The following is a 12854-nucleotide window of genomic DNA, read 5'->3' as shown; positions in this document are numbered from 1 at the left end:
GTGGCAGGGCTTTCTCCACCCTGGCGCCCAAATGGTGGAACTCCCTCCCACTGGAATTAAGATCCCTACCCACTCTCCAGGCTTTCAGAAATGCCCTGAAGACCCATCTCTTTGTGCAGGCCTATTTGTAATGGTGACATGCCCATGTTTATGACATACTTTGTTAGGCGCCTTGATGCCTTCGGGTTATTGTCTGCGCAATATAAGTTTTATTCAAAATCAAAATCAAAAATCAATCACTGATTAATACATCAATTTACAATAGGGAGCACTTGCACTGTGGCACTGGATAGCAGTGGCACCGTGCCTAAAGCATCTAACACCAGCAACAATATATGAGGCAACAGCAGAGAAAATGGAAGGGAGACCCACGCCAATGGTTCCAGGTCTAACAGTGTGCCTAAAACGTTCTGTGGGCAAAATCAGCTTGATTAGTTCCTCCTGACAAAAGGCTAAATTGTTTTTTGACAGCTGTTTTAAATACAAAAACAAGTGTCACTTTCCCGACGAGTATAACATTTCTTCATGTTCAAGGCTTTTACCAAACAGAGCTACATTTGTTCCCTCATAAGTGTATATAGTATTTCTATACTGTGAACCTAGCTGAAAGAAAGCAGTGCACTGTACAGGCACAAAGACAAACATAAAATCATGGAGTGAACGGCGAGGTTGTTGGTTTTTCCTTTTTTTGCTGTTTGTCAACGCTGAGGGATATACAAAACCAAATAATGACCCCCGCATCGCTGGGTGTGGCTGTCATTAGATTTATGTTTTACATAAATAAACTCTAGATTTGGGATTATGTTTCTAAAACAACACAGAAAGTTTGAAAGTTTAAAAGTTTGGTGAACTGATGAAGGCTATCCACCAAATTGTGTGTACTTTGATGGGAACGACTGTGATGGTGTCCTGTCAAGGTACACAGAGGACAGCTGGGACATTGGTCAGCTCTAAATGTGGCAGACAGTAATCCGTCAGGGTGGCAGAGGTAATGATCTCGACACCCTGATGGGTGGAGTAACATCAGCAAAAGCCTAAATCAGCCCCTACGGCACTAGCCCTGAGTGTATTAGGCTAGCTTTCTTTACAGGCGACATTACCTTTGATGTAACAGACAAGAAGATAACACAAAACTGGAGGAATTTGTTATCAGAACAGTGCTGTAGTGAACCAAATATTGTGATTTGTGCATGCTACAATATTGAGAAGGGAATGTGTTTTGTCAAACCTAGACTAAGCAACGTTAATACATATCTTACATGCATCTTCTTTCCTTCGCTTCCCAAAGAACAACAAATTGTATGACTTATATGACTTAACCACTCTCTGTACATTGCTCTGTTGCTCTATTAATAGATTTACATTTAATAACTACACATGAATATATGCACATAAGTATAAGGTTAGTAGTACTGTAATTGTATTTATATAGCGCTTGCTACCCCTAATGAGGCGTCAAAGCGCTTTTTGGCAAGTAGCACACTACTGTGAATCCTAAAATGTATTAGTGGTGAATTAGTATAGAGAAATATGAAATTAATTTGTGAGGTGGACATGTGAGTCTGTTAGTTGGTTTGAAAAAGTTAGTTGCGGGAAAGAAGAGGGAAGAGTCTCGAAAGTGGATATTTGGAGATCATAGCAGTCGGATGAGGTGTGGGACATGGAGGGAGAGATGGAGGAGGGAAGAGTCCCTACAAATGGATTAGGGAGAGAGATGAGGTATTGGATGAGTCTTGGAGGTGTACATGAGGGAAGGGTTTAGAAAGGCTTGTTTGGAAGATCTGAATAGTAAAAGAGGTTTGAGATGATTCATAGGGGTAGAGGAGGGGAGAGTCTATTTAGGGTTATTTTGGAGATCACAGTAGTAGAATGGGATTTGGGAAGATTCAGAGAGTGGAGGTCTGTGAAGTTGGTTCTGGTGGTGGTTGTTTTGTCTGTCAGGGAGAGAAGGAGTTGGATGTCATAGGTGGAGGAGATGATGGTGATGTCTTGTGATCAGATGAGGTTGGCGAATGCTGCCTTGCATATGTTGAAAAGGGTGGGGCTGCCGGATGATCCCTTTGGGACTCTGTATTTCAATTTTTTCGTCTCTGATGTGAAAGGTGGCAGCTTGACCCTTTAGGTTCTTTTCATGAGGAAGGGACAGATCCATTTGAAAGAGGATCCTTGTATGCCAATTTTGTGGAGTCTTCTGATGAGGGAGTCATGGGAGATAGTGGTAAAGGGCTCAGAGAGGTCAAGCAGGATGAGGGCCACTGTTTCTCCTCAGTCCAGGATGATTCAAAGGTTATTGGTGGATGCGATAAGTGCTGTTTCGGTACAGTGGTTCCTTCTGAATCCTGATTGAGTGCTGTCTAGAAGATGCTGAAATTCGAGATGGGTCGTGAGCTGCTTGTCGATGGCCTTCTCAATTCCTTAATCTGCATAGGGAAGCAAGGAAACGAGTCAGAAGTTGCCCAGTTTTGTTCAGGTCAGTTGGTGGGCTTCTTGAGGAGGGCATTGATATCTGCCAGTTTCCATTCATCCGGGAAAGTGGCATACATGATGAAGGTCTTGATTATATGGGTCATGGTGGTGTTGATTGTTGATGTTCCCAGGTTGAAGATGTTGTGGGGGCATGGGACAATTTGGACCTCTCAGTGGAAGGTCCACATGATTGCCGCTGTGTTGTTTCTGGTGAGGGTTGTCCATTCAGTCAGGTGGCAGTCATGGTTGGTGGTGTGTTGGTTAGCAACAAGTTCTCTGTGTTTCATTGGTGTGCAAAGTTGCTGTAGATATTTGCGATTTTGCTTTGGAAAAAGTTGGATAGGTTTTTGCAGAGTTGCTGGTAGGCATTGATTTTGGTGACAGTGGCTGAGGGCGAGGTGAAATCCTTAACAATCAGAAGATCTTCTTGTAGCTGTTTGATCTTCCTTCAATGTGATCCACTAGTGCTTTTTTCTTGGTGTTTCTTATTTGCTGGTGAAAGCGTCTGAGTGCACTCTTGTATGTAGCTATGTCTGTGGTGTCGTGGCTTGCTCTCCATTACTATTCTAGCTGATTATAGTGTCATTTTGTGCCCCAGAGGTCTTCTGTGTGTTGAAGTTGTTGAAGTCCTTGTCGACATTCTCTGTGGGGCTAGGTATGTCCGGGCTGAGGGCACTCAGCGAGTCTGCTTACGGGATTTTGCACCAGCTGTGGCTTGGAAAGATGAACCTGGTAGGGGTGTTGACTTGAGGTGTGTTAATTTATTTGTGGATGATGTAGTGGTTGGTCTATATGAATGGAGTATTGGAGTTGTTGCTGTCACTTGTGGTGAAGATGGGGTCCAGTAAGTGTCCTGTGGCGTGTGTTGGCTCTGGGGTGAGCTGGGTGAGCCTGATGTTGCTTAATCTTTCAAGAAGTGCTGAGGAGCAGGGGTTGTTTGGTCCTCCAGGTGAAAGTTGGGCCCCTGAGGAAAAAGTAGACTCTAGAGTCGATGGTGAGCGGAGCGAAGAAGTTGGTGATGAGGTTGGTAAAGGTGGCTCGTGGTAGGCGAGGGTTCCTTCAGGATGAGGTTTTCTCAGATTGCCAGCTTGAAGTGCAGGTGTTCATTGAATGGGTTGGCGCTCTCTGTGGATGTTGTGCATTTGATGGATTCCGTTTATATTATAGTGAGTCTTTCTTCTGGCTTGTGAAGACAGTAGCGTTGAGCGATCTTGTAGCTTGTTCGGATTGCCATGGTGATGTCGGGAGCCGATGAGGGGCTGAGTCAGGTCTCTGTGATAAAAAGGATGTCAAGTACATCACTACGCCGCAGGTCCCATATTTCGGTTGTGCTTTTGCCGAGTGATCATGTGTTGAGAAGCATGCATGAGAGAGGCTGTTGACGTGAAGGTATGCTGTGGCGTGTGCTGTAGGGTGGGTGTTAAGGGGGCGTTGTGTGTAATTGCATGGGCGTGTGTGGCTTCTATACAACCAGCAGTGGTTACACGTGAAAGATCCTACTGTGGTGTGAGGGAACGGCAGCTGCGGTCTAGCAACTTAAGAAGTGCTGGGTTCCTGGCACTGGGTGTGGTCCAGTCATGGACTAATGCAGACAGGCTTGTCCTTGTCTGGGAAACTGCTCAAACATCTTTGTATGCACACATTAACATATAATATAAGCAAACAATTTGCAATAATGACAATAAAATCTACATAGCAGGACTTGTTTTGCCCACAGAAGAGCACATTTCTTGCTTATTGTGTGCCAGACGCAAAAACATAGAATACACAGTCTGGAAAGTTGAAGAAAAAGACATTGTGTTTCAGAGTGCATTCAAATAATCATTTAGTGGCACATTCTGGCCAATGCCTCATTTCAAATGAGCTCTCTCGAAAGCGAGTTATAACAAAAATATTTATAAAGTGCATATGATACTGTGGCACACTAGCCTAGGTTATGTGTACACTTTGCTAAAGTCAACAGCCAGCTAAAATTCAGAAATGAATCTTTCTGTTTCCAAAATCCATACTAATATAATAAAGAGAGAGTCCAAACCTTTGAGGCGGGTAATCTCAGGAACCACAGCACCAATCACAACACCCAATACAGCGTTGGAAAGGGCAGTTGCAGCAGAAGGACATAGCTTTGCAGACGCCCACCACATACATTTAAAAGGTAAACGAACCATGCCAGCACAGCAGTCCCTTGTGGGCGTGTCTGCGTTGTGCGTTTTCTGGGGGCGTGACAAACGCTAGGGGGGTGTGGTACATTCCACCCTTCATGCTATGTCTCATATTGTGTGCTAATCCCACCCTACTCCCTTTAAATACCCCTGCACCCCATAATCATAACCCACCCTTACTCCTTAAAATACCCCAACACCCTTAAACACTAACACATCTTAACCCTATAAATATACCCTGTACCCCAAAACCCAAACCTATACCTAAACCCTAAAAATACCCATGTACCCCAAAACCCAAACCTAGCCTTGAACCCTAAAAAAATACCACTGTACCCCAAAACCCAAACCTACCCCTGAACCCTAAAATACCCCTGTACCCCAAAACCCAAACCTACCCCTGAACCCTAAAAATACCCCTGTACACCAAAATCCAAACCTAGCCCTGAACCCTTCAAATACCCCTGTACTCCAAAACCCAAACCTACCCCGTAACCCTAAAAATAACCCTGTACCCCAAAACCCAAACCTACCCCGACCCCTAAAATACCCTTGTACCCTAAAACCCAAACCTAGCCCTGAACCCTAAAAATACCCCTGTATCCCAAAACCCAAACCTAGCCCTGAACCCTTAAAATATCCCTGTACCCCAAAACCCAAACCTACCCCTGAACCCTAAAAATACCCCTATACCCCAAAACCCAAACCTAGCCCTGAATCCTAAAAATACCCCTGTACCCCAAAACACATTCATATCCCTAAACCCTAAAACGACCCCTGTACCCCATAACCCAAAACTATATCTGAACCCTTAAAATACCCAAACACCCCAAAACATATACCTCAGTACCCCAAAAAATATACCCCATACCTTATCCAAACATAAAAAACATGTTTTTACCATTCATGCATTTTCAACGAATTTTGTTGTAAATTTATGCGTGGTAAAAGCATATAAAATGTAATGCCATGCATTATAATGGCATTACGGAGTCATGGTACTTTCGTAATGAAAGTATGCGGAGTGATGGAATGCAGAGAGAAAGTTGCGGAATAATGGGTGTTTACCCTCCCCCGGTAAGTACATTGGTGGCACGGCGGCCCACATCTCCAGCAACATACTCATATTTTTTCACCACCCATTTGAAAAATGCACAGGTCTCTCTCATTGATGGCCAGCACCATACATTTTTAGACACACCTCCCGCCACAAGTTCTAGAATTGCAAACTTTAGAGCTGGGAGCTACGTTCGAATCTCGGCATCAGCTCAACATCCTGTGATTCCAGGAAATTCGCTTTGTCTCCCCAGGCCTACCACAAATGAATGTGTTCTTCTCTAATGTAAATTGTCCTCATGCCATGTTGTCGAGTTCGTGCTATATAATATTTCAAGGAAAAATAAAGTAGGGAAACTCGAGTTCACACACTACTGAACGCGCACTCTTAAGTGCATCAGCAGTGCACTGTGAATCGGAGCGTTTCACAGACCTGTCACAGATGAGAAATGCTATCTAAACGAAATCCTACAAAACAATATACTACTGGCCGGCAGCAATTCATACTCGGACAACGTCGGGACCGGCTGCTAGTCTTTACATAAATTGCCCTTTGAGTACTAGTGATACTAGTTTGTATACAGAATATATTAAACTGGCCCTTTGCTTGCTAGTCCCTGCATGAACTGCTGCTACATGTCAGAGCCAAGGGAGGACTGCTACAGAAAGTAGGCCGAGGCATCAAATTAAATGTGGCCTCCTTAGTGATTTAGAAAGCTAAAGAAAAGTGGCTCATGTTCTCAAATTGAGGCAGTTTTGAAATTGTAAAGACATGCTATATGTGTGTTTTGTGAGATGTGAAAGTCTGTTTAGATTTTAGTTTGCTGCAGGCAATATTTGCCCACATTTCAGGGAAGCCAGCAGCCATGAAACAGGCCCATAAACAGCCAAACAATCATTGACAAAGCCTGTAGGTCTCGGCAATGCGAGAGCTATTGCATTTGTCAATGCAAATATTTTTTAGCTGTATGTGAGCATATAGGGAACGGCTAAGTGAACAAGGATGAAGGAGACAGGGAGAGAGAGGCAGAAGGAAAAAAGCAGAGACAGCTGTGAGTGTAAGAGTGAGAGAAATAGAGAGTGAGGGACAGTAAAAAAGAGGAGCACTTAGAAAAATAAATAAAATGGAGGAAGTGACAGGGACAGAAACAGTGAAGCAGACAGTTTGAGAAAGAGAGAACTAGCCGGAGAGAGAAAGAGGATGCAACAACAGATAGTAAAATAATGGGGCGTGAGAGAGTAACATAGATGGATTGCAAGAGGCAAAGCGAACAGATAGATGGGTAGCAGAGCCAAGTCATACTAACCTAGAAGGGTAAAACATGGCCCACACATTGATCTTTCAGATCGGCTTGTCAGGCATTGCCCTACAGGCCAGACAGACCCGGGTCCCACATAAGGCATCTGAAAAATTGGCCTCTACGGCTGCACATGAAATATTGCTTGTTGAGACAGCTCAAATTTGTCGGTATATTTTTCGTATAAAGGTGTCAACACTAATTCATATCTGCTCAATTACCCTAATTCACTCTCTCAGTATAATTGCAGTAAGAATACGCACACGTTGTTCTGCTACGCTCCTCCACATGCTTGGAAATGGATTCAGCTAGAAAGCTTAATCGGACCGAAAAGACGATGGCAAATGACGAAGAAATGGTGCAACTTTTACATCGACTATTGTCTTAATCTTCTCGCTGTCAGTCATTTTAGGAAGAACAGCTTCCCCTTTTCACTGTAGCGGCTCTAAATGCACAGTAGAATAAATGTATTGAGTAAAATCAAAAACCCAAGACAGTCACAAACTTTTGTATGATACGATTTTGAAATTGTTCGAACTGGGGGTCTCTAGTTGGCAGAGGTAGGTACCTTTGTCCTAGTAGGGCCCCTTGCGTCTAGTCAGGGTAAAGGAAATACACCCTCTACATAAGCCCTGCCCACCCCCTTGGTACCTTGGCACGAGCAGACAGGCTTATCCGAAAGGCAAAGTGCTAACTAAGTATTTGTACTCAAAACACCCAGTAATATAGGGGCATATGTATGTAATTCTCAAATAGCAATTTTTAAGAAATCGCTATTTGAGAATTGGAAAATGGAATGTAGGTAAAAAATCGCAATTTTTTTGTGAATTGCTAAAATTCCCTAATTGCGATTAGCAAATTGCGAATTGCAATTAAGGAATGAGTGTCCCATTCATTCCTATGGGCCAAGAGGCCCATAGGAATGAATGGGGATACATTCTCAAATTGCGATTTTCTATGAGAAAATCGCAATTTGAGAATCACAATTCCAAGAGTGCCAGGGTGTCCAAAGGACACCTGTTGCACCCCTGGAATGTGCCTGTAAGTACATTTGGTGCACATACATGCCCTAAGGGCATGTCTGTGTGCCACATGGCACTTTCTATTTAAAAAAAAAAATGCATTTAAACAGGAAATCGCAAATAACCATTTACTTGGAGTAGGTGGTATTTTGCGATTCCTTAGGCCAAAATCGCAATTTGCGAGGCACCCCTACATAGCATTTAAGGAATCGCAAAATTGCGATTCCTTAAATGCTTGAGCAAAACAAGGAATCACAATTTTTGTGATTCCTTATTTTGCTATGTGGCCCATACATACCAAAACGCCGCTTGTGATTCGTAAACGCTGGAATTCTGCGAATTCCAGCATTTGCGAATCGCACATGGCTTCCTACATATGCCCCATAGTGAAAACACCACCACTGGACACCACACCTGCTTAGAAAAACAAGGTATCATTATCTAACCCAAACAAGACCGAAACAAAAAAAATCTAACATACAGGTAGTAAAATAGCACTTAACAACAGTTATTTCCAAAATAAAGTTTGTTGAAAACAAATAACTCTACCTGGGATCTATTATAAAGTTGTGACAGCAGTATATCCTAAGTACGTCGCTGACTGCGAGGTGTGCAGCATCGGGCACGGAGTCACATGGACCCGCAAACAAACAGTACCTTTGGAAAATGAAGTCTATGACGATGCACGGTGTTTTGGAGGTGAGGCATCAGTGCCGAGGTCGGCTCCCTGGCTGCCACGTGGGAGGCAAGGCATTGTGTCCGCAAAGAGGTGATGTGGTGAATCCAGGACAGGGGAAGTTGGTTGCATCAGCAGTGAGGCATCAGTTCCAGTGAGGCAGGGCGAAGTTGTTGAGTTTGTGGAATCACACTCGGCGGCTATCAGCGCCGCTATAACAGGATGCAAGTGCTGGCGATGACAAAGTCAGTGTGAGGGCTGGTGTTAGGAATGCCAATAAATGTAGACATCGAAGGGCATCAGTGCTGCGGTGCAGGCGGAGCAGTGCATTGTGCACCTCAGGAGTGGTGCAGGTTGCTGCATCACAGCGGCATTGTCGACAGATTTGGAGATGATTTATTTTGCTTCACTCAGGTTTCTTCCAGGTGCAAGCAGTAGGAACAACCTCCAGAGGCTCACAACTGGAACAGGCATCTCCTTGCAGGTCAGAACTCTCAGCAATAGAGTTCAGGGGAGCTAGGGATAATGTCTTTGTGTCCCTGAGACTTCAGAACAAGAGTGAAGCACAGACAAGCCCTTGGAGATTCTTCTTCAAACAGGTTTCTCAGCAAAGTTCCAGTCTTTGTCCTTTCTTTTGCAGAAGCAGCAACTGCAGACCAACCTCACACAGCACATAGCAGAGGGGCAGTACTTCTCCTCACAGCTATCACCTCTTCTCCTTGAAATAGGTTCTTTTGAGTCCGGAAGTGATCTAAAGTTCAGGGGTTTAAGGTCCACTATGTATACCCCATTTTGTCTTTGTTCTTCTTTGTGCAAGGGTCTCTGAGTCCTGTCCAAACCAGTTCTGTCCTCTCTGGAGCAGTATGACCACAGGGGGAGGAGACAGCATTGTGCAAGGGAGACATGCCCTATTCAGGTGCAAGTGAAATTCTCCCCACTACTCTAAATACAGCCAAGGTCTATTCAGCTAAGTTCTGTGTCACCAAGCAAGGGCCAGGCGCACCTCAACCCTCTAGTGGCTGTCTTCAGTGAATGCACATCCCCAGCCCCTGTTACTCCAAAACCAGACAGTCAGCCAATAAACAGTCAGAGGCACACAGAATGGTTAAACAAGAAAATGCCTATTTTCTAAAAGTGACATTTTCAAACACACAATTTAAAAACCATCTTTATTACAAGATGTAGTATTACACCCTGAGTTCAGAGAGCCTAAACTTTATTCTTCTATCTTTTCCCAATGAGAAGTTATACTTGTAAAATATTACAAAGTATCTCCCTTCCTATTCTATGAGACATATAGCCTTTCAATAGTGAAAAACAACATTGGCAGTATTTCACTATGAGGATAAGTCACACACACCAGTACTTGTCCTACCTTTCACATAAACTGCACCCTGCCCACGGGGGTACCTTGGGCATACCTGAGGTTTGCCTTACATGTAAGAAAAGGGAAGTTTAGGGCCTGGCAAGTGGGTGCACTTGCCAGGTTGACGTGGCAGTTAAAAAACTGTGTGCGCAGACACACGTGGAAGGCTACTTGTGTGGGTGGCACAATCAGTGCTGCTGGCCCACTAATAGCATTTGATTTACAGGCTCTGGCACACTCAGGGCACTTTTCTTGAGAATTACCAGTAAATCACTTTTTTGCAATCATGGATAACTAATCCTGATAATTTACACAGAGAGCATATGCGCTTCAGTAGTGATTAGCAGTGGTAAACTGCCCAGAGTCCTAAAGCCAACAAAAACAGGTCAGGAAAAAGAGTAGGAGGAAGCGAACAGTTTGGGGATAACCCTGCAAAAAGGGACATTTCCAATAGAAATAGTTTATACATTACAGTACTATTAAATTTAGAATTAGACTATTAAAGCATTTCATTTCATAATTAAGGATGCAACTTACAATTTTTTGCAATATGAGCCTTTAATGGATCATTTCAGGTTGAATAAAGTAACAGTATTAGAACTGAAAGAATTATATTTAGAATGATAGGGGTTCTGTGTTAGTAAGCTGAGTAGTCCGGTCTCAGTTTCCATGTTAGCTTTTGTGTTACAGGCTGGTCGGATGTCTCTGTATTGTCAGGTAGGTCTGGTCGCAGTCCCTGCCCATCTTTTGGAAGGATCCAAGAGAATCTGCCCAGACTGAGCAGCCTGCTCAGTTCACTTGTGTCCCTTCTCCTTGCAGCAATGAGCGGAGGTTCGGGCGGGAGTGAAGGACTTCGAGGAGCAGCTTCACTGCAGCAGATCTTTAGGGAGGAGGGACAGGGGGCGAGCAGCAGCATTTTTCCAGGACCCATTTGCTTCTCTGCAGCAGCTTTATGGGGAGAAGGGACAGGGCGAGCAGCAGGATTTTTTCCAAGACCCATTCAATGGCACTAAAAACAAGTGGTATTATGATAAGAAGCCATGGTTTCCCAAGGTGTGTGGATGAGAAATGTACCTGCGGCTGTGACGAGGGGAGAGACTAGGGAAGTTTTCTCTAAAAGGAGTTGGGGTTCTGCATCAGAAAAGCAGTATTTAGATGAAACCTGGCAAATACCCTTCACAGGAGTGATTTAATTTAATGGAGTAGAGAATAATGCAAAATCAAAGGGCCAAGTAACCCAACTGCAGCTCCCACTCTTGGAGAAGTAGTTTAGTCTCTATGGTTATAACTATTAAATTAAATAAGAACATCTTAAATCTTAAATATTTTGATTGTAGTTGCTGTGAAAAGTACTCTTAAAGTACTCTTACAGAAATAATGAGGCGGCATATGACTACGAGCAGGAAACAAAGAAGGGTGCAAGTACAAACAGTAGTGCTTGTGAAAAGTGCTGTTGAGGAAATAAAAAAGTAGTCCCAAAACAATGCCTTAAAACAGCTGTTGCATATGTTTAACAGTAATTGGTTGCTGCTCTCGAGGCAGGCTAAACCCTGGAAGAGGCATGACGCATACATGCCATTAATAAATTGGGAGAATGAATATTGGAGTGATGATGGAGCCAGCAAATTGGAAGCCTATGGGTGGGCTGTAGCCAAAAAAAGTACATACAACAGGTCTCTTTTTGAGACAGCACATGCCCACTGTCTAGAGATGAGTACCTAAAAACCGTCCCATACCCTGACCTGTCAGGCCAGCCCATCGGGCACCGACTGATTGCCCTAATGGCTAGTATGAATGTGGCCACAGAGTAAAGTCCTGAACACATTAGCTAGGCCTCATTCACAACACCAAAACACAATCAACAGGATATAATTTAAGATCTTGTAAGGGTGAAGGGAGGTGCTAAAAAAATGCTAAAATACACTGCATATACTCTACCATCTGCATGCACACTATTGCATGTAAAAACTAGTCCTGAATTTGCATATTTTGACTTAGGGCCTAAAAGAGGGAATTTATTCAATGTCAGAGATAAACTGCCTTCACATAATCTTGAAATATCAAAATATCTTCAGTGAAATGACTTAAAATGACATCAACATGCACCACTTGAAATGCTCATCATCATGAGCCCCTGACACAGAGCCTGGGCTAGTGTGCCACAGGAACACCTTTGTCTCTGTGTCCATAAGCCTGAAATATGACAGAAAAAATGCAATGCAGAGTTAATGTTTTTAACAGAAGTTAAAAACAACAAAATAAAAGCACAAAAAGGTACTTAAATCAACATGTAGAAATGAATCCAAATTGCTTGTTCATTAATGCTTCATAGGAAGTGGTAGGTTGGCAACACATTAGAATCCTGATTGCTTTGGAGATAAAGCAGTCGGCCTACAAAACCTTGGTAAATCTTTGGGAGAGAGGCTGCACAGACAGGTACTGTGCAGATTGTTCTGGCTGTGAGAGGACCAGGCTAGATTAGGCTTAGATTGCCCAAAAGGCCTGAATTCTGGCTCAGGGTGGGGGTGTGGCATGGGTTGCTTTTGCCTGCATTGCATTGTCTGTGGGAGAGCAAACATGATGGAAGGGGATTTGAATGGCCCTCTGGCCTTGGTACCCTAGCCCTATGTTGCTCCTGGGCCTAATAGCGTTAAACAATCCATCCTTCTGGACAGGGAAAACAGTGGTCTGATTCATCTGTGTGAAACAAGCAAGCAGCGGTCTCCAATCGCGATCCTCCCTGATGCTGCAAGGGAGAGCAATAAACCTCAGATCAACACAAGAGCGTGGTCAAAGTTGGCCTTTAGC

Source organism: Lissotriton vulgaris, chromosome 2_1 (genome assembly GCF_964263255.1).
Source record: "Lissotriton vulgaris chromosome 2_1, aLisVul1.2, whole genome shotgun sequence".
Lineage (NCBI taxonomy): Eukaryota > Metazoa > Chordata > Amphibia > Caudata > Salamandridae > Lissotriton > Lissotriton vulgaris.
The sequence above is the reverse complement of the archived record's forward strand: the minus strand, read 5'-3'. Positions refer to the sequence as shown.